Source organism: Pleurodeles waltl, chromosome 3_1, assembly GCF_031143425.1.
Source record: "Pleurodeles waltl isolate 20211129_DDA chromosome 3_1, aPleWal1.hap1.20221129, whole genome shotgun sequence".
NCBI lineage: Eukaryota > Metazoa > Chordata > Amphibia > Caudata > Salamandridae > Pleurodeles > Pleurodeles waltl.
Genome location: NC_090440.1, coordinates 1,147,153,433 through 1,147,174,048, shown reverse-complemented (window position 1 = coordinate 1,147,174,048; position 20,616 = coordinate 1,147,153,433). Strand labels below are relative to the sequence as shown.

At 44.6% G+C, this 20,616-nt stretch overlaps 1 protein-coding gene across 1 annotated transcript in view; it reads right to left on the bottom strand.

Moving 5' to 3' along the window:
• IGSF9B (immunoglobulin superfamily member 9B) overlaps positions 1 to 20,616 on the bottom strand; it is a 1,080,599-nt gene that overhangs the window by 889,641 nt on the left and 170,342 nt on the right. The window lies entirely within an intron of this gene.

Genomic DNA, 20,616 nt, shown 5'->3' with positions numbered 1-20,616 from the left:
ATGAAAAATATTGTTCAGACCTTTCAAGAACACACAAAATAATGGAGAATTTGAAAAGGGATAGCTGAACCAGTAGATAGAGTAAAGTAGAAAAGGAAGCTGTATACCCCTTCACCATATCCAGAACACAACCTCCATGTTCTAGCGAAAGCTCAAATTTGAGGATGGCAGATAGCCGCACTTTCAAGGGGTCACTCTGATGATCTGCAAACAGCATGCCAACTGTGCCACCTACTAAAGTGAACACATTTGGTGGAAGAACAGAGTACAAATATGATCACATCCACTACATCATCAGGCAGCTAAAAAGAAGTTGAGCATCCCTGCGCAATCTCCACAAATAAAGATTTAGGCCTTTGGAGATGTGGGTGGAGAACTTACCTCTCTGACTGGGAGAGGAGGGTCCACTCCGAGAGGAAGACAAACCTAATGGAGAGGTGCAGAAGGTCTTCATACAACATACCTATTGGCTAATCTGAGGCCTCTACGATGACGTGATCTCTGCTTTGGCGAATCTTCCTCAGAACATGATGAATCAAAGGTATGGGAGGAAATTCATAGTGAAGTAGTAAGGTCCACTTCCACTGTAATGCATCCTCTAACGCACCTTGCCTCGGATCTTAGAGGGTACAGAATTTTGGGCAATTCAAATTGGAGAGTGTAGCAAAGAGACTGACATGGGGAACTCTCCACAGATCTAAGGTACTCTTTGCGACTTCTGGGTGGTGACACTACTGGCAAGATTACGCTGACTCAGGTAGTCACTTCTAAAGTTCAATGAGCCTGTCAGATGATTCACCACCAGCCACATTTCATGGCTGTGCATACTTACCACATCATGACTGTATTAACTGTCAAGATGTGGACTAACCAACCATGAAGGAAAGAGAACAATACCTTTAGACCCAGGCTAATCGTCTTCAGTTCTTGCAGATTTATGTGAAGACTCTGCTCCTCTAGAGGCCAAAGGCCTCTGATCTCAAGCTCCTCCGGAAGAATACCCCACCTCAGAGTGGATGCACCTCTCACAACCGTGGTCACAACCCGGAGTGGGTAGGACAGACATCACTCCGCATTCCATCAGGCAGGCTGCACCATGGTGTCCCCGGAAACCACAATGGAGCCTACAAGGTTGTCATCATGATGGAACCAAAGACTGTGAAGGCACAACTGGACAGCCCTCATGAGCCAGAGGGCACACTTGACTAAGAGAATGCAAAAGCCAGCAGACCTAGCAAACGAAGGATACGCAGGAAAGGTATTCAGGCCCCTTCTAGGAAATGGGGAAGCAGTGCTTGAATGTCTCTCACTCTATGCTCTTGTGGAAAGGTTCGACACAAGGTGATATCCAGTACTGTCTCTATGAACAGGAGGAGCTGAGAGAGCTCCAGGGTAGACCTGTGCACATTGATAGAAAAACTAAAGTCCTGCAGCAGGGATGCTGTTTATTCCGGATGTGGATGCACCAACACTGGAGTCCTATCTTTCAGAAGCCAGATGCCCAAGTTGAGAATAAGAAGAATCCCTGATCTCTCGAGATGGGCTGCTACAATCTCCATCACCTTTGTGGACTTGTGGTGATTATGTCAGACCAGAAGGAAGAACCGCAAATTAGAAGTGAGTTGAGCCCACTATAAAAGACAGATGCTTCCTGAGGGGCTTCAGGATCAGTATAAGGAAATACATGGCCTGTAAGGCAAGTGACACCACCTAGTCTCTGAGATTGAGAGCCAACAGAACATGTGCAAGGGGCAGCATCTTCAAAAGTTTTTTTACAATTTGTAAGACCCACTGGTCCAAAGTTACAGCTTCCCAGGTCTGTGGAAAAAAGTAAACTGCATCACACTGGCATCAAATGAACCAACAAGGGAGGACTAGAGCTGCTTTCCTCTGGTGGCTGAGGAAGAGGAGAAAGGAGGAGTGACTGTTTAGGTGGCAGCCCATCCTCTATCTTTTCCAAGACCCCTGTATTGGGATGGGTTTGTAGTTGAACGAGAGCTGCTTGATATCGGTGGAAGCTGAGTCCTCTCCAGGAGCCACAAAACAGCCAAACCCCCTGAGACTTTTTCTTTTGGGCTTGCAGGGTAAGGGAGCAGGCAGTGATAGAACTTACTTTTAAAACGTTCCAGTTCTGAGTCAGCCTTTTCCCCAACTAGCTTGGTGCCTTCAATAGGAAGATCCATTAGGGAGGCAACTGAATCAGCCAAATCCATGCAGGACAGGCTTACGAGCCCAGATGCTGCCTGATGATCTCTGCCGGCGACTTGAAAGTGAATCTGAAGTTCCTGGGGAAGATTAAGATTGAGAATGCCCGCCATATCCCCCTGTGCATGTGCTTGGCATCCTAGCAGTCACTTCGCTTTTAAGACCTCGGGTGCCAGGCTTCCAGTTACAAACATTTTCTTGTCCCAAGCCTCCATTTTTTCGATTTCCTATCCACTGAGGCGGTAGCGAAAGAACCAAAAGTCAGTCTAGATAAGGACAAGGCCAGAATAACCAGGCTCTCACGGAAGGGAGCTCACCCAAAAATAAAGTGTCACCCAGGGCAGGCCTCTACCTCCTGGCTACAGACCTATTGATGGTAAGGGCTGAGGATGGCTTGGTCCATGTGGCTGGTACAGAGTCTAGAAGAGCCGCATTAAATTGAAGAAGGGGCAATGAGGTGTGGACCGAGGGTTGTATGACATTTGTGAAGATGTTTGATTCTGTTTCTACAGTAGGCAGAGGTAACTGCAGAACATCTGCAGCTTTTCTTTTTTTGGAGTGACAGGAGCATGCTTCAGGGGGAAGGGACCACACTGGATCCAAAAAATTCTGTTCTGGGGAGGTATCAGTGCCACTAGCCTCAGCCATTCCTTGAAACTCCTCTAATGGCGCTTGAGGATCTTCCATATCGGAGACTATGCCAAACAAATCATATAGAAAGGGCTGCTCGTGAGTTTCATTTTCCTCCTAGAAATGTGTGCCTTCCTTCTGGATCTGGCATTGTTGAGACCCAACAATGGAAACTGTGTCAGTGCCAACAGAGTATGTGCTACTATCGGGGTCAGCAGTGCTGCAGGAGGAGAAGGAAATTGTATACTATGCTGTTGGAACCAACAGAGATGTCAATACCGCCATCTGCAGCGGCAAAAGGGTCAGAGGAAACATCCACCAGCATGAATACAATCAGCATCCCCAGAGGTTCCATGGGACCTGAAGATGTTCCAGAGAGACCTATAGCACACTGAAAGACCTCAAACATGGCACTGAGTCATGACACCAGATTGGAGCTGGTTGCCGGTAAGTCTGGCTACAGATGTAGGGCTGGAGCCAAGTGCAGCAGTGCTAGAATCTCTGCCACAACTGATGGCACTGGAACCAGTGGCAAGACATTCTCAACCAACATTGCCTCAGATAAGGAGTCTGAGAGTTGTCTCAGTGACTTGCCTCTCTTGTGCTGCCTGTTCTTTTTGTGTTTCTTGTGGGACGAACTGGACTCCAAAGATTGTGAAGACTTGGAACAGGGCCTAGATCTACGCCTGCCTCTGCTCTCTTTGGCCCTCGGTATATAGAGCTTAGATTTCTGTTCTTTTATGGGTTTAGTGTACATACTCTGACAAGACTCCCAGGATTTCAAGTCTTGATCAGAACCCATGCACTAAAGACACACAATGTGAGAATTGGTAATTCACCTTTGCGATTCATAATTCTAACAGGGTTTAAAGCCAAACCGCTTCTTAGGGGACATAGTTGCACTTGTTTATCAAGAAAATTTGTTGAAGAGAATCAAGCTCAAGAACCGTATTGAAAGGTATGGAAAAAAAGGAACGGAAATCAGCTCAGCAATGTAGAGCTTGCAACATTACAGGAATGTCATGTCTAGCATCACACATGGTTAGTGCCCCTAATTGTTGGGAGAGAACTATAGAGAAAGGTTTTCTGGGCCAGTCTGATGCCTGGGGTAATGTTCAAGAAGTAAGGAATCTGCAGGTAGAAGTATCCATCAGAAAAGGGCACATTCATCAATGTTGTGTGTATCCACAAGTGAGAGACTACAACCTCCAGAAACAGGGATCGTCAATGGTATCACTGCCAGTACTGTAAATAGTGGTGGTGTCATTGTCAGCAGAATCCTTTAAAGTGGTCATCGCCCAGGGCGTGTTCGCTGATGATGGGGTGGCTGTCAACAGAAAACATGAGCTCTGGAAATTAAACATGATTTCTCTTTTGCACCACTTTCTTGGAAGTTCTTGGTGGGACACTTCACACAGAACCATCTCCCTGATGAGGAGGCATACCCTTTACAAGGTAAAATAATTTTCCTCTCTACCAGGCTCATGGAAAGCCTCCTTTTTCTGCCTTTCAGAATCTTTAGCTGTGACGTCTGGAAGATGTTCCCTTCAGACGTCATGCTGTTGGGATATAGGCAATAAATGCACTGTAAATGGGATCATCAGCATACATCTTTTTTTCTCCACAAGAAGAGCATATTTTGAAGAGTGAATTACTCAAATTATCTGACACAAGGACACAAGTGTTTCCCTTGGGCCAGGAAAGATGAAAAATAGTCCAAGAACAACTCACTGTTGAGTGGAGCTGAAGCTACTGCTGGCTGTAGTCCAGTGTAGACCAAGAAGGTGCAAAAAATTCAGTCAAGTTGTAAACTAGAAGCAAAATACCTAAGCTCTATCTGGGAAGTCACATACAATGTGCAGTTATAATCTGACATATAGTGGCGTCTAGAGGGAGAAGAGAGCTCACAGCACTTCTACCTAATTGGCTGATGCCTGGGTTGTTTCATATGAAATATAAGTGCTAATAAACAAACACTTGTATAGAGCGTACCACAATTTGAACACTTTTTATTGCTATTTTAAAAGTACTTGATTTCCCAGGCTGCCTATGCAGAATTATTCAAAAACGTGAAACTATACAAGATGTAATGCTGGAGAACAGCACCTCCTCCTGTACTGCTTGTGGTTCCCATCTTATACATTTGAGGAAACCCTGCCATGAAGATAAATTTAGCACAATCCTGCCAGCAACTGCCATATAATACCTTCAAAAGCCCCTGCTCTGTAGCAGCACTTCCCCCTATAGTGTTTGCTTCTGGTGTCTTACACCTTTAAAGAAGCCCAGCCCAATTGAAGCACTACCTCCGATACTGTTTTCATCTGCCACCTTACACCTTTCAGCAGCCCATGTTCTTTAGCTGCACTTCCATCAACAATGCCTGCAGATACTAGGTTATGCCATTCAGTAGCGTCTAGCTTGTCGCTGCGCATCCACAACGATGCTTGCATCAGCAGTCCCCGACCTGTAGCTGCATTCTCTCCAACACTACCTGCAGCAGCTATCTTACACCTTCCAGATGCCCCACCTCCTAACTGTATGTCATCCCTTACTGCTTGCAGCAGCTATCTTATACCATTCAACACACAAAAAGTGATGGGAGGAATGCTCGCAAATATTCTAACCACTGACCATCGCTTGGCATTTCAACTGTCTGTTTTTTGTACTGTATTTCACCTCAGGTTAGACCCAGCCATATGATAATCAGCGTTAAGTTTGCTCCAACAGGAACAGACCAACTCAAATTAACAAGCTAGGTCATCTCTGAACCAGAACACAAACAACCCAAGACTGGTTTTGGCCTAATTGGGACTCTTCAGTTGAGTGCAGCTGGGTTCCAGTGGCACATTGAGCATGACAATCACATCTAGGCATACCCTTAGCCCTTTACAGGGTTACAACAAACACCACAAAGAGGGATGAAGGAATGCTTGCAAAATGATGGACTGAAAAGCAGCCCTAAGTGATCTCCAGTGGGCGAGAATAATTCAAGCATTCCATCTATCATCTCGTTGTTCAAGGCAGTTGACACCTTAAGTGGGACAGGGATGCCCAGACAAGGGACCCATGCTCACTGTGCCACTGGTACTAACTAGCACCCCACTAACGTGGCCCAAACAGTCCCTAACCAATCTTCAGTTGCTTGTTCTCCAGTTCTGATTGGCAGTTCGGGCTGGACGGTTCCAACAGGAGCAGGACCAAAGCTGATTTGCATATAGTTGGGTCTGTTCTGAAGGTGGATGGTTGGTAAAAAGACGTTGGACTGGAATGCGACCCAAGAGGTAGCTAGTGGCTGAGATTAATTCAAGCATTCCATCTATCTCCTTGTTTGTTGCATCTTATACCCTCCAGGTGTACCTACTATGTAGGTGCACTTCCTCCAACTCTGTTTACAATTGTCATATTATACATTTTAACAGCTCCTACACAGCAGGTGTGCTTCCTCCAATACAGCACGCAGCTGCTAAGTCCAGCTGTCAGGACTTCTCAAAGTCCCACAAATGACCCTCACTTAACCTAACTGCAGCATTTAAAGATCTATGTAGTGGTAGGTGACAGAAAGACAATGAAATAACTTACAGCAAAATGATAGAGACTGACAAAAGGAAAGGGTGTTTTGTTTTGCTGTGTCTACTTTGTGACTCTTGGAGACAGGCTGAAAGAGAGAGAGTCAGAAAATAGTGGCAGAGACAAATGGACAAGGATGGAACAAGTCAGCTAGATATCAAACGATGGAAGCAGAACCAAAAACACAATATTTCATACGGCAAAAGGGAAAAAGGGAAAGAGAGCCAGGACAAACAAACTGACAAATCAAGATAAAATCATCGGTTTTGAGAAAGATAAAAATAGGTGAGAGTGAATGAAAGACGATCACAAAATAAAAGAGGTTGAAATTAAGTGAAGAGATTGATAAATAGCAAAAAAGAGGGAAATTGTTCTAAATATGTCTAGACAAAGATGGTTAAAATGAAACAGTGTGAGTGATAAGGCACAACATTACAGGAGGTTTCAACAAAAATGTCGACAGCTCCTCTAACCGCCTTGCAACAGACAATTAAACACCCTGAAAAGGTAGAGCAGTCAACTAGTTCTGTCCAAAACTAACTCAATTAGACTGATCAGTGTTCTTCACATTCAAGTAAGGCTTACTAGGTACAGTAAACTCATCTTTCACCTTCTCCTACCCCCTTTCTAACCGATTACCAGGTTATCACTGAATTTACTGTTCAGTTTCTTAAAAAAAAGAGGTTTTTAGTACCTCAGACAGAAACACTTCACTAAGTGATTTTTTTGGGTAAACAAATGTTATGAGAGTAAAACATAGACCAGAGAAATGCATCTGAATAACAGTCAACAAGTCCGACAGCACACAAGTGTTGTGTCCTTGCAACTCGGAAAATCAGGTCACCAAACTACTTAGTCCCAATCCATAGCAGTTCCCTGGATTGGTACATGGATTCTTCTTGTTCGATGCATTAATCCACACCCTTAGGCCATTCAGAGAGTGAGAAGGGTTCTGAAGACCTCCATCTGTGGGTGATGCCTTTTTGCCACAAGGGCGGCCATACACACCAGAGCAGGGTGTTTGCCTCCAGGACTGCCATAATCCCCCAGAATTGCCAAAAAAGAAATTCAGGACACCTGATTCAGATCTTTTCTATGAGTGCAAGCCGGCTCCGCTACTTGAAAAATTAGAAAGGGATATGAGGCACTGGCAGGCCTTGCTGCGTTTCCTGCTGAGTAGAGCAGTGCTATTTAAAATGATGTTACTGCTGCGTTTCTTGTATACCTTGCAGAACACTCCCTACGAGGTCCCCAAGACATACTTTAAGGTGATTGAGGGGGAGGTCTGATCGCTGCTGTGGGACAGAGGCCCAGTGAGAATTGCACTGCCCAAACTTACAAGAAGATGGTACAATGGAAACATTGCCCTGCCGGATATCAAGAAATATTATTGGGCAGCAGCACTGAGTATGGTATATAACTGGGCATATATGCCACAGACTGAACCAGTGCTCCAAATATACAGATATCTAATGGTTGATCAGGGGTACACAGAGACCTTGTACAGCAGCAGGAAAGGGGCCGACTTACCTGATCCATCCAGGGTGGTGGTCAAGCTCTTGAAAGAAGTTACAGCTTACCTGGGGTGAAAGAACGTAGTCACGCAATCAACTCCATTATGGGATATGAAGATACTAGGAACCCTTCGGAGGCTACCGGCATTTACCAAGTGGGACCTTATTGGTATTTCCATAATGGGAGATGTGAGTTCGGAAGGATGTAGTCCCCCAAGGCGACTTAATGCAAGAGCCTTTTGAGACCTATAGGTATTTGCAACTCTACCATGTGCTCCAGGCAGTGTTCACGAGGGGTACGGAGCTTGCAGAATCCCCCCCATTAAAGGACAGGCTGCTAGGGGGATCCCATGCCCAGGAGGACGACGTCTCTGATATATTAAAAGATTGTGAACTGCACCCCGGATGCCCTACAGCACTTGCAGGGTCAATGGGACAATAGTTGGATGGTCTTGAAGACAGAGTGGGAGGAGTTTCAGACTGGTGCAGATACGGATCTTCCACCACTCCTAATACTCCCAGCCAACCTTGGTTAAGATGGGAAGGGCTACCGCCAATTTGTGCTTAAGAGCTTGTGGGCAGACTGGATCCTTCTGTCATACCCTTTGGACTGCCCTATGACAAGGGACTTCTGTTCTAGCATTGTGGACTGTATGGTGAGGGTAGGGAGAGGAGGATTAATAGTCTCTGCCAAACAATGTGTTCTTAATATTTCTGGAGAAACGAGGGTCGACAGGGCCATTGGTTTGATGGTGGTGAAGAGGAATGTAGTGAAAACCTGGGGTGCCAGACAGGCCCCCAGACCTGGAGGTCTGGAAGTAAAACATGGATGGGTACATCTAGGCCAAAAAGTGGTATAAAAGGGCAGGGGATGTCCCGGGAAATGCTAGAAAATATGGAGTTGCTGGAACTCATGTAGGGGACTGCTCTAGAGGGATTCAGAGTTTACTACTGGGAGTGTGACAGGCCATCAGAGAGCTGCAAGTTGGTAGTAGTGAGACAATGGGAGGTGTGGGCAGTGGGTGTGGGGGTGTGAACAGTTCTTGAAAGTATCTAATGTGTACGACAGTGCTGCTGCTAATTGATGTTGGTGTCATTATAAAACCTTCCATAAAAAGAAGCGCCTTGCCATTCAACATCTTCCAGGGGAGCCACCCAACCCTCCAACTTGTGTCTAAGAGTGATAAGGCTAGCAGGGACATTAATCATGAGTGTACGGTGTATTTGAGAAGTGGTATCCCTCCAGTACCACCCACAGAGAGCTCGGCCTCGAGGGGTTTGTATTAAGGCCGGCCAATCAATGCAAGTTTGTGATGGGAGAGGGCATGCCGAAGTTCCAGGTATTTGTAAAACTGGGTCTGGGACAGATGAAAGTGAAGTTGGAGATCAAATAAATTGCACAGGTGTCCCTTGTGCCAGATGTCCCCAATGGTTGTGATCCCAAGTTTATCCTATTTGTCAAAACCAGCCAGGTGTGCGATATGGTAGGGAAGTCAGCCACACCAATGCAAAGTTTGCTGTGTGATTATCCTGTCCCATCCAATAGAGCACAGGACCCTACACCAGTGCAGGAGGATCACTTTGGTGGCTTCCAGAAGACCTCGGGGAATAGAGGTACAATACGGCAGCCGTATCACCCTATCAAGGCCCAGAAGGGAGCGTTCTGGTCGGAATGCCGGACCACTCCAACCCCTACACATCCAGTCATTACCGAGTTGAAGTTGTGTGGCATGGAAATGGAATTGCAGATCTGCCATGCCCATTACACCTTCAGACAACAAGGCGGCCCTTATCCATACCAATATGAAGGTGCCGATCCACCCAGAGAAAGGAGCGGATTGTGGATGTCAGTGCTTTAAATGGGGATCACCAGAGGGACGTTGTGAAGGACTTATAGAAAAAGTGGGAGTATCATAATTTTAAAAAGGGCTATTCTACTGAGGACATTGAGTGGCAGGGATGCCCCATGCTGGAGATTGTTTTCCATTTGTTCAGAAGGGAAGTGAAATTAAGCCTCCATGTCAATTCCAGTTCGTGGGCTTTATGAATGAGCACAAAGCGGAAACTAGGAAGCAGTGTGGGGTTTGATGTTTACCACCTAATGGTCTCATCTCTTCAAAGTGGGACCAGCAGGGATTTGGCTTTATTCACACAGAGCCTCTTCATAAACTTCCAAGATGAGGAGGCAGTGGGGTCCTGGGTGATTAGCCGGAAATAGGAGGAAGCCATCCACGTACAGCATGATTCTTTCTTCGTCTCAGTCACTCCAGCACTAGCCTCAAATACGGGAGCCATAGCGCACCAGTTTGGCAAAGCGTTTTATGACCAGTGCAAAAAGGAGCAGAGACAGTGGGCAAGCCTGCTGGGTACCTCGGGAGATGGGGAAGGGGGTAAACACGCCTTCGACCAGTACAGAAGCGAAGGTTGGGAGTAGAGGAGCTTTACATATCTGCGGAAGCAAGGGCCCAAACCCACACATTCAAGGACTGCACTCAGGAAGGACCATTCTAAAGAATCAAAAGCCTTCTCGAAGTAGATTATGAGGAAGGTACATAGCTCCTGGAGTTACCGAAGGCGAGCCTTTTCGTAATAAATGCATCATGTACAGTGGCAGGTTCTGAGTACCGGTGAGAGAACATAGCTTATATAATCAATATTAACATGAAATGTTTATGAACTAATGTATAATAATGCTGCATAGAAAATGTACTAATGTATTTTGCAAAATGCGTGCTTGAAATGTGCCCACGGGGAGTGGCCACCAATATATACGGGGACTAATGAAAATGACTAATAATGATGACTTATTATATTAAGTGATAGTTTTACACTAATTATTAAAGGTTATGTTGCTAAAGTTCTGCTAATAAATCATTGGGCCTTAGTTAGCATGAGTCGAGGCCTACCTGCTTGGCTCTCATATTAAGTGTGTTTTTCTAACGTGCTGTGTGCTGACTTGCTAAAGGACATGAACTCTTGTTTTTCCAAAGCTAGAAGCTGAATGTAACTGTAGTACATTAGTTCTCATGAAATTCGACTTGCTTGTAGAAACATTTTAGCCGAATGCAACAGTGTAGATTTATACCTGCTACAAGGTCGCCTGAACCGGTACAGACAATGGAGCCACTGACTAAAGATGTGCAAAGAATCACAAGAGGATGAAATCCTACCGGACATTCTGCCCCATGAAGACGTCAATTATGAGGACCAATAAACTACGTGAGAACAGTTATGGGGTGACAAATTTGATGAAGTAATCGAAACTCTATTGGAGGGAGATAGTGGGGTGCAACCCCTTAGCCAATTAGATTTTAGGGGAATGGACATTAAAAAAAGGGATAAAACCCCTTGACACAAGGAAGTAGAGAGAACAGGAGAGAATAGGAGTTAGTTAGGGAGATACTGATGCGGTTTGCTATGATCCAGACACTTTGTCACTTTGCTTAGTGACTTGCTAATTTTACTTAGAATCATCCTTGCCCTTAGATTGCCCGTTTATACTTTACCTCCTTATGAGGGAAATACCCTTTGCCCTACTTGCCTGAAGCTGAGTCCTGACCGATGGCGAATCAACTGATGTCCTGAGGACGAAGACAGAATCTGAGTGCTGACCCAATACGGAGGGTAACTATATGACAATGATATTGTGATTGTCTGTTTGCTTTTCCTTTCTAGGTACCAACTGCTACTTTTGACAGAGACCATAGTTAGAAGTTTTTCCAAATTGGTGTTGCTAAATTGTTTTGCATGAAGTCCAACATGCCAATCCTAATTCGAGGTTAGTTAAGGGGTTCACTAAACAGACGCAAATAGACAAATGACTGAATCTATATTTTGTTGAACAATGCGTTAACGTTATTTTGCTGAGGTTGATCTATGCTGACACCGTGTTATGGTCTAATATTTGTGTAACTTGCTTTGATGAAGTCTTATCAGAGTTGCCATATTGTGACTATGCTATTATGCTTTTTGGTCTCAAGATTAATAAACTTGCTAGTAGAATTGTAATCAATAGGGAATAAATATCACAAAATCGTACTAAACTGGTGTGGCTATTCATGACTGAAAGGTCATGGTGGTGTCCTGAGTCTTATTAAATGTCTTTGACCAAAGTGAATTGTTTTGTTATAATAAATATTGATGACGTTATTGACATATTGATTGACATGTTGATTAGCTATCACGTCCTAAGGTGTCTTCAATCAGGGTCGAAAGATTCATTGGCCTAAAACGAGTCCCTGAGTGTATAAATTTGTCATGGAGGGACGCGTTAGCACCGGCATTAAGCTACATGCGTCTGGATGGACCAGGTCATGCAGGACCCGCTGGAATCTGGTAGCAATAATCTTTGCAAAAATGTTGATCTAAGTATTAGAGAAATGAGATGACACACTGAACATTGGGGTTCAGGAGATCCAACTTGGAAATGACGACAATTGTTGCCATATTAAGCTCCCCTGGAAAAGTCCCGGTTGAGTACACCTCATGATAGAAGGTAGATAGATGTGCAGAGAGGATAGTAGTGAATTTGCAACCCTATTCAAAGGGGAAACTGTTGAGACCTGTGGTCTTTCCTTAATTCATCCCAAGGATCGCCTCATTCATTTTGTCAGCAGTGGTGGGTGTGTTGAGGTGTTCTCTGGACATAGCAGAGGGTAGAGGGATCTCTGCTAGAAGGGATTGTTGTCGCTTGTGTGACAATCTTGAGTGGTGGGCACAGACCCTATGATAGTAGTCAGAGAACACATAGACTATCTTGGAAGTACAAGCAGTCATTCAGGCTGCATGGTTCGATATCATCTGAACAATTCTAGAAGACAGGTCTCTGGTGGCAAAAAGTAACAGTTTTCTGGTCTTGTCCCCCTGCTCTTACACCTGTTGTGTCGAGGCTTTCCAGCATTGCTGGGCCTCCTCCAGGGCAACCTGATGCAGTGAGTCGTTTGCCAGCTCTAACTCGTGGCATAGAGATTTTGTTAAAAAAATATTCACACTGACTTTCTAGTTGCAGGATTTCAGCCTCTTTCACAGCCTCTAAAGCATCCTTTTGCTATACTTCTCATAATGGCTGTGCAAGCCACCCAAAGTGTGCTGGGGGAATCATCGTACTGGTATTTGTGTCAAAAATGATTGCAGTTCTGCTGCCAGGAATTTTTAGCATTTATCATCGTAAGATACCACACAATGAGGTGCCAGATTGCCTGTAGGGTCACGTCTAGTCTCCCAAAGTAGAAGACAAGAGGGTAATTGTTAGACCGCCTTAGAGTGGTCATCCCACAACTTTTTGCCTGCCTCTCTTCACCTTTCTGACACTGTTTTTGCTGGTTTTAAGACTCTGCTAACATTGCTAAAGTGAATATGCTCTCTCCCTTAAACATGGCAACATTGGTTCATCCCCAATTGCCATATTTGATTTACTGATGAGTCTCTAGTAAAGTGCACTACATGTGCCCAGGGCCTGTAAATTAAATTCTACTAGTGGGCCTGCGGCAGTGATTGTTCCACCCACATAAGCAGCCCCTTAACCATGTTTCAGGCCTGCCATTGCAAGGCCTGTGTGTGCAATTTCACAGCCACTTCGACTTGGCATTTAAAAGTACCTGCCAAGCCTTTAACTCCTCTCAGGTAGCCCTAAGGTAGGCCCTAGGTAATCCATAGGGCAGGGTGCTATGTAGGTAAAAGGCAGGACATGTACATATGTGTTCTATATGTCCTGGTAGTGAAAAACTTCTACATTCGTTTTCCATTACTGTGAGGCCTGCTCCTTTCATAGACTAGCATTAGGACAGCACTCAAGGACTTTTTGTGTGGTAGATTCTAATCGGAAAAGGGTAACAAGGTCATATTTAGCATGGCCAGAATGAGAAAATCCTGCTTATCTGTGAGGTTGGATTTAATATTAGTATTTCAGAAATGCCACTTTTAGAAAGTGAGCATTTCTCTGAACTTAAAACCATATGTGCCTTACAGCCTGTCTCCAATCAATGTCTGGTCTGTGCTGGTTGACAGCTCCCTTGTGCATTTCACCAAGACAATCACAAACACAGGACACTCAGTCACATCTGCATTTATCTGCATACTGAATGGGACTTCCTGTGCTGGAAGGGTGGAGGGCCTGACACTTACATTTCAAAGGCCAGTGGCCTGCCCTCACACAGTGGACTGGTAAATCCCCCACTGGCGCCCTGGGAGAGAGGACTGGGTTGAAAGGGGAACCTGTGCACTTCAAAACCACTCTTGAAAGTCTCCCCCACTTCAAAGGCATTTTGGGGTATATAAACTGGGTCTCTGACCCCCACCAGCTCAGACACTTTTGGACCTACACCTGCACCCTGTCAGAGGAGCTGCCTGAGTGTCCAAAGGACTCATATGGACTGCTTTACTGGAAAGGACTGCTGCCCTGCTGGCCTCTGACTTTGCTGGACGGACTCTGCCATCCCCAAAAGTGCTCTCCAATGGCCTGGATTAAGCTTGCCTCCTGTTTCTGAAGTCTAAGGGCCGACAAATACTTCATCTCTTCAAGAAACTCCTTGTGCGTTGAAAATCAACGCACCGCCTGCAGAAATTGACGCAAAGCCTGCACTGCGACAGAGAAATCACAGCACAGCCGACTGGAACGACGCAGCCCCAACTTCCGGACTGGAAATTCGACGTAGCGCCTACCTTGCGATGGAAAATTTGACGCATCGCCTACTGGATCAATGTAGTGCTTGTGCCCTCTTCCAGCGCGTCAAGGATTTTCAAGTCATTGTCCCTGGGCATCAAAGTATCCCCGCATCGCAGTGAGGAACCAAGACTGTGGGCCGAAATACGACCCAAACCCCTTACAGCGTGGAAAGAAACAACACATTGTCTGTGCTGCGTCGGAAAATTTTATGCAACACCTTATTTTTCCATGCATCTTCTCCTCTGCGGTCTCCGTGCATCGTTATTTGTGAAGCATACATGGTACTATGTGTAACAAAGAGACAACTGTTTATTTGTAAGGATTGAGATTTTTTAAAACCTTTTAAGAAGTGATATGTTAACTTGTGCTTTTTGGATTTTACTTATTTTGTTCAGATACATATTATCTATTTTTCTAAACCTGTGTGGTGTATTTTTGTGGTGGTTTCACTGTGTTACTGTATAATCTGTTGCACAAATACTTTACACATTGCCATCTAAGTTAAGCTTGACTGATCAGTGCCAAGCTACCAGAAGGTGGGAACAGAATAATTTGCATTGTGTGTGAGAGACTTACAAGACTAGGATTGTGGTCCCTACTTGGACAAGGGTGTATACCTCTGCCAGCTAAAGACACAATTTCTAACAGTAATGATCCAAGATACCCTGGGGAGGATAGCAGCGGATCTGACCTGGAGTACATTGGATGCCAAGAGCAGGAGTATATCAATGCAAGAAGATGTTTTGTAGGCAGCAAAGGTGTGAGTATGTTCCCTGGCCTGGGGGTGCCAAAACATCACACAAGCCCAGAGAGTCCAACTAAGACTTGAACTGCTTGGATCTCTGGAGACGACACATCATGAGGGGCCCAGAGGGGCCCAGATGCGTCCATGTCAGAATTGAGTGGATTATTATAATACCCTCCAACTACTGCGAGTTCCATGAGTAAAGTTCAGTATGGTGGACTCTAGTGCCTTAAAGGTGGGGGTAGGTGTCTGCGGCAGCAGGCAAACACATGAGAAGTTGTACTAGTGTCCCTTTAAGAGACTCTCCATGTCAACACATCTATCATGTGGCTCAATCGTACTGGCAGTGACAGTGAGAGGGAAAGTTTTGTGGGAAAGGCTGGCCATTCCTCTGAAGGTCCTAGTGAATCGCTAGGAGCCAAAGGGGTGCATGAAGTGGCAAGCAGTCTAAAATGGGTGTGTTTTTGGCAGCATGTGAATTTATGGTTCTAGCTTTTCGTAGCATGCAGTCCTCTTAATGTGGTCTAGTGGCTCATTTAAGTACATTTACATGAGAGAAAAGGACATCATGGGGGGGTACACTGAGTGGGAGATAAAACACCAGACTGAATTAGCGTCTTGGGGCAGCTAGGTATGGGAGCCGTGGGGCACATTAGATTGCTGGAGGACAGTAGTATGTTGTTTGGGAGCCTCAGCTGTCTAGTGAATACATAGAACAGTAAAAAAAGAAAGATGCCATCTCCAAAACCCCCACCCCATTCTTCCAGCGCAGAAGCCTCTGTTGCCCTGTAATTTCCAACAAGACTAAAGAAACTGGCATTAGAGGTGGACCTTCTCTAAAGTGAGGATATATTTCCTAATCAGCACAGAGAAAAAGAAGAAAAAAATCACGAAAAATGCCAGGCTCAGCCATTAGTCATTGTGCCAGAGAGTACTTTGTCAGTTCGTATTTTCCCTTCCACCTAGCTGAGGGAGTCCACAGTAGTGGGCTCACCAGCCCCAATGTGGAGCATGATGATGTCGAGGTAGTGTTCCGAGGACACCTTCTCGGCACTGTGGTTCATTTCTGGCCCAGAAGAGCCTGGTGAGTCCAGGTGCCTTTTGCGACCCTGGGGAGATCTGGTCCAGCGTCTGGATTTGGTTCTAATCTCATATGGCGTGGTCGGCACAGCTGTGCAAGTGATATCCCCTCAGTGGGGTGGTCTTCTTTTTCAGCCACCCACTCCTAAGATGGCTCTGCAGTATTGAAGAAGAAAGAGTGACCATTAAGAAGCACCTCGAGCTTGGAAGGAAATATCAACATATATTGAAGTTTCATGGCACGGATCTTCTGTTTGACGTCATCAAATGACTTATGTTGATACTTCACTGCACGGGTGTGATCTGGGAAGACTATGATTCAAGTAGATTGATACTGCCGTTCGCTCGACTTACACGATTTCCTGGAGGATCATATCCTGTTTGTGGTAGTTTAAAATCCAGGCAACCAATGGATGCAGAGTAGCCCCCGGTTGTGGGCGTTGGGACTGCGAACAGTGCGCCTGCACGATAATGAACCAAGGTGGAGAAGTGTCTCTCGGTTCATCCACAATTCGGGGAATCTTATTGATGCGCTGGATTGTGCATCTTCAGGGAATTTCACAAAGGAGAGATTGTTGTGGCGTGATCAACTCTCACCTATCCAATTTTAGCCTCCATGTTTTCCAAGAGGCCTGGATGGCCTGTACTATATTGGTCATATCTCTGGAGTCCACAGAGCGTGGAGGGGAGTCCCTTGTGGATCCCGATGCCCTAGCCAGGAGGGAGACGGGGGAGACGGGGGCAGAGGGGTACGGATTGTTAATTTATTGATCCTTGGGTTATTTCTCGGGAGCAGCTTCAGTACCTACAGGGGAGGGCCAGGGTAGTTCAATTTCTGTTGTGCAGGTAAGGCCTGGGCTGCGGCCTTCCTCAGAGTGTGACCACCATGTTGCCATGTTGGGAGCCAGCTGAGTCAGGGGTCATGGGCTGCACTGCAGCGATCACACCTCCTCCTTCATACAGGTCTACAAGTTTGCCCACAGGAAGAGAAGAAAGGTTTTATAGGACTGAAAAGGTGTATTACTGTGGCTGATAGCAGCAGAATTCAGGAGATTGCAAAGGAGGTCCTAGAGCACCCTTTGAGTTCATCTGCTATCTTGGTCAGTCAGACCACACCCACAACTAAGTAAGTTTTAGGTCAAGGGACAACCTTGCAGCCTGGGTACATAAGTATGGAGAAAGAAACTGTAAATAGCAACTGAAACAAGACAGGCAATGTATACATTGAGTCTAATGCATATGATACAAACTTACAGCTGGGTTGTACTGTCTAGGAGTCTTAAAGCCTGTCATGCAGTACATGTAAATGTTGTCAGTAGTGCTGATTGCACTTAGGGAAAATGTGTAATATTCAACTTACGCACAAGCAGAACAGACTCAAAGATCAAAAATGAAAAACACATGGTAGTTTATGACATTTGAGGAGAACATGTTTGGTGAAATGTAAATATTGGTAGGGCATGTGTGAGAATGCTTTTGAGGGCTAACGGGTGAAGAGATCTTCTTGTTGGTCTTATCCACCAGAGTAAGAGGTTTGTAAAATTCCAGCTTTTTTCAGACGGTCAATAGGTTTGGTATTGGCAGGGAAAGTAGGCAATCTGTATGGGGTGCAAAGTGTGCACTGGGCAAACATGACTAGCTTACTAGGAAGAAAGAGTACTCTGGGTGTGCAAATTTCCAGCACATTAGAGCAAGATCTGGCTCAAGTAAGTGGTCTCAATCTTCACAGGCTGTGTGGTGAGTGACAGCTGGTGAGGAGACTCTGATGATCATCAGGAAAAAATGATATATATTTATATAGGGTTCAATACAAGAAATATTCCCAATCACATGTGCTTGGTAACTTTAATGAAGCACAGGTAGACTAACAATTTACCCAGCACTATATCATGTTCCTCCAGTGGGAAAGCAGTGGTTTGAACCTGAAGAAGCGTAGCTTGGCTGTACCACTAAGTCTCTGAAAGAAAAATCCCAGAGTGGTCACATTCTGCTGGTCAGATTGCATTTTATAATTACTGGACTGCACAGTGTATGAGTGGAGTGCACCACTGGATATAACATTTAAGTAACGTTTCATGTATATCTTTTTGAAACTAATGCTTTGAAAGTATTACTCTGCATAATAATTTTGTATATTCTCACATGAAATGCTTAGAATTCAATTAATTTGAAAGTATATTTGTGTTTTATTAACTTGGCTAGAGTGAAGGCCTACACACATATTGTATTTTCACAGTTAACTTTCAACGTGCGGAGTTTGTTTTCTTTAATGTTTTCTCTCCGAGATGCAGGTGTTAGGTGCGGAGATGGAATTAACAAGAATAATATTGTACGTGAGAGATAAGAAAGCCTGAGAACGAGCTATGCAAGGATGAAGAGGAGTATTCTGGAAGTTGGCAGGTATAACCTTTTGATTTAGCAGAGACCAAAGAGTATCAAGATCAGATGTACGAGGTCTCTGGAAGTTGTAACTTCTAATTAAAAATAATTGTGGGTTCAATCAAGAAGCTTCGACTGTGATGTCATTGTCTTGGGAAACTGTGATTTAAAGAAGGTTTCGTTAGTGAGAGAACACATCCTTTTCCAGAGCTGAACGGACCCTTCAGAGGTACAGACCTCACACTTTGACTTTATGTGGCTTCATGCTGCATATACCTCTCCAAACAGAATATTCTACAGACTTTCTGTATGCTGACCTTTCCCAACTATTTTAAATAGAATTACAATAGTTTAGGGTTTAGTTTGAATGGCTAGGAAGGAGAACTTGGTTCTGGTGAGCAAGAACCACAAGCTTTTTCTGATTTTCTGAATTGTGGCAATCAAAGTCTTGGTCTTGTATATGCTGACTGAGTTTAGTATTGTACGACGCTGTAATTCTCCTTTGGTGATTTTATATATCTATACTATGGTTTTCAGACTCATTTATGTAAAGTTGACTTTGAGTCTGTACTAAAGCCCCTATGAATCTCTGACTTGACTCTGAATATTATTGTGAGGCATTTGGTTACATAGAAATTGTTTAAATGATTTGATAACTGTTACTCTCTACCCCTCGGAGCTTAGAAGAAAAGATTAATCGGACCCCAGAATTAGAGATAGGGCCCCAAGCTGGATCAAACCCAACCAAATCACACTTTACTCGAGATGTACTGCAGACTCGGGGAATCTTAGGCTGAGTCAACAAGTGTCATGGATATAATCTGGCCTGACTTGGCATTAATTACTCATTTACATTCTTCTCTAATATTTACAAGTCCCACAGGCTAGTGTAGAAGGATGTATTTTATTAGTGAGTTATTGTGTTACTCCTCACCAGCATGTTCCTGCATTACAATTCCTTAAACATATTCCTGATTCCAACCCAGGGTGGTATTCCAGTATTCTCCAGTTTCTAAAGCGTGAAGTATAAAAAGGAGGAATGTTGATAAAGAAACAAATTGGCTGAATTTGGGCAACACTCCCAGTATGGCCACACAAGAAGGCAAGGTTGGTGTTAATGGGAACAGTTTACTTGGCCACCGAAATGAACTTATCAATTCAAAACAGCCCTTTTTAACACCTCACCCTACCTGCACAACCCCCCACTGTTACTATCATTTATTTCCAGTTTACAGTTAACCCCTGAAAATTATCACTCTAAACTCATCCAATGCCTTGCACCTCAGTCCAATGCTCTTCGTACTGAAAGAAATATTAATGTACAAAGCAAAAAAATATCTTGCTGTTGAATTCCTTCAGTACAATTCTGGGGTTCCGGGGACTCAGGTTTTCCCAAAGAGAAAGACTACCGATATATCCAAATAGTTCCCTTGCAAGAACAGGTCACTTCCACCCGATCTGGTCAATGCTGAGCAGCGGGTGCAAGTCCTGTTTACAATGGCAATAAGCTGTGCGCTGCCTTCACGTTTAACACACACAAACGCTCGCACTCCGGGGATAGTTTTATTCAAGAGAGATTTATTTGCCCAAATAAATCTCTCTTTAATTAATAAAACCATCCATGGAGTGCGAGCGTTTAAATCTTTTGAATAAAACCATCCCCGGAGTGCGAGCATCTGCGTGTGTTAAACGTGAAGGCACACAACTTATTGGCTATATATATATATATATATATCACAAGCCGCAAAGACAACACAACAGGGAGCTTTGTTCCCGTTCTTATTCTTTTCTTTTGGCTGTTACTTCCTCCCACAATTAGGCACTGCACCATA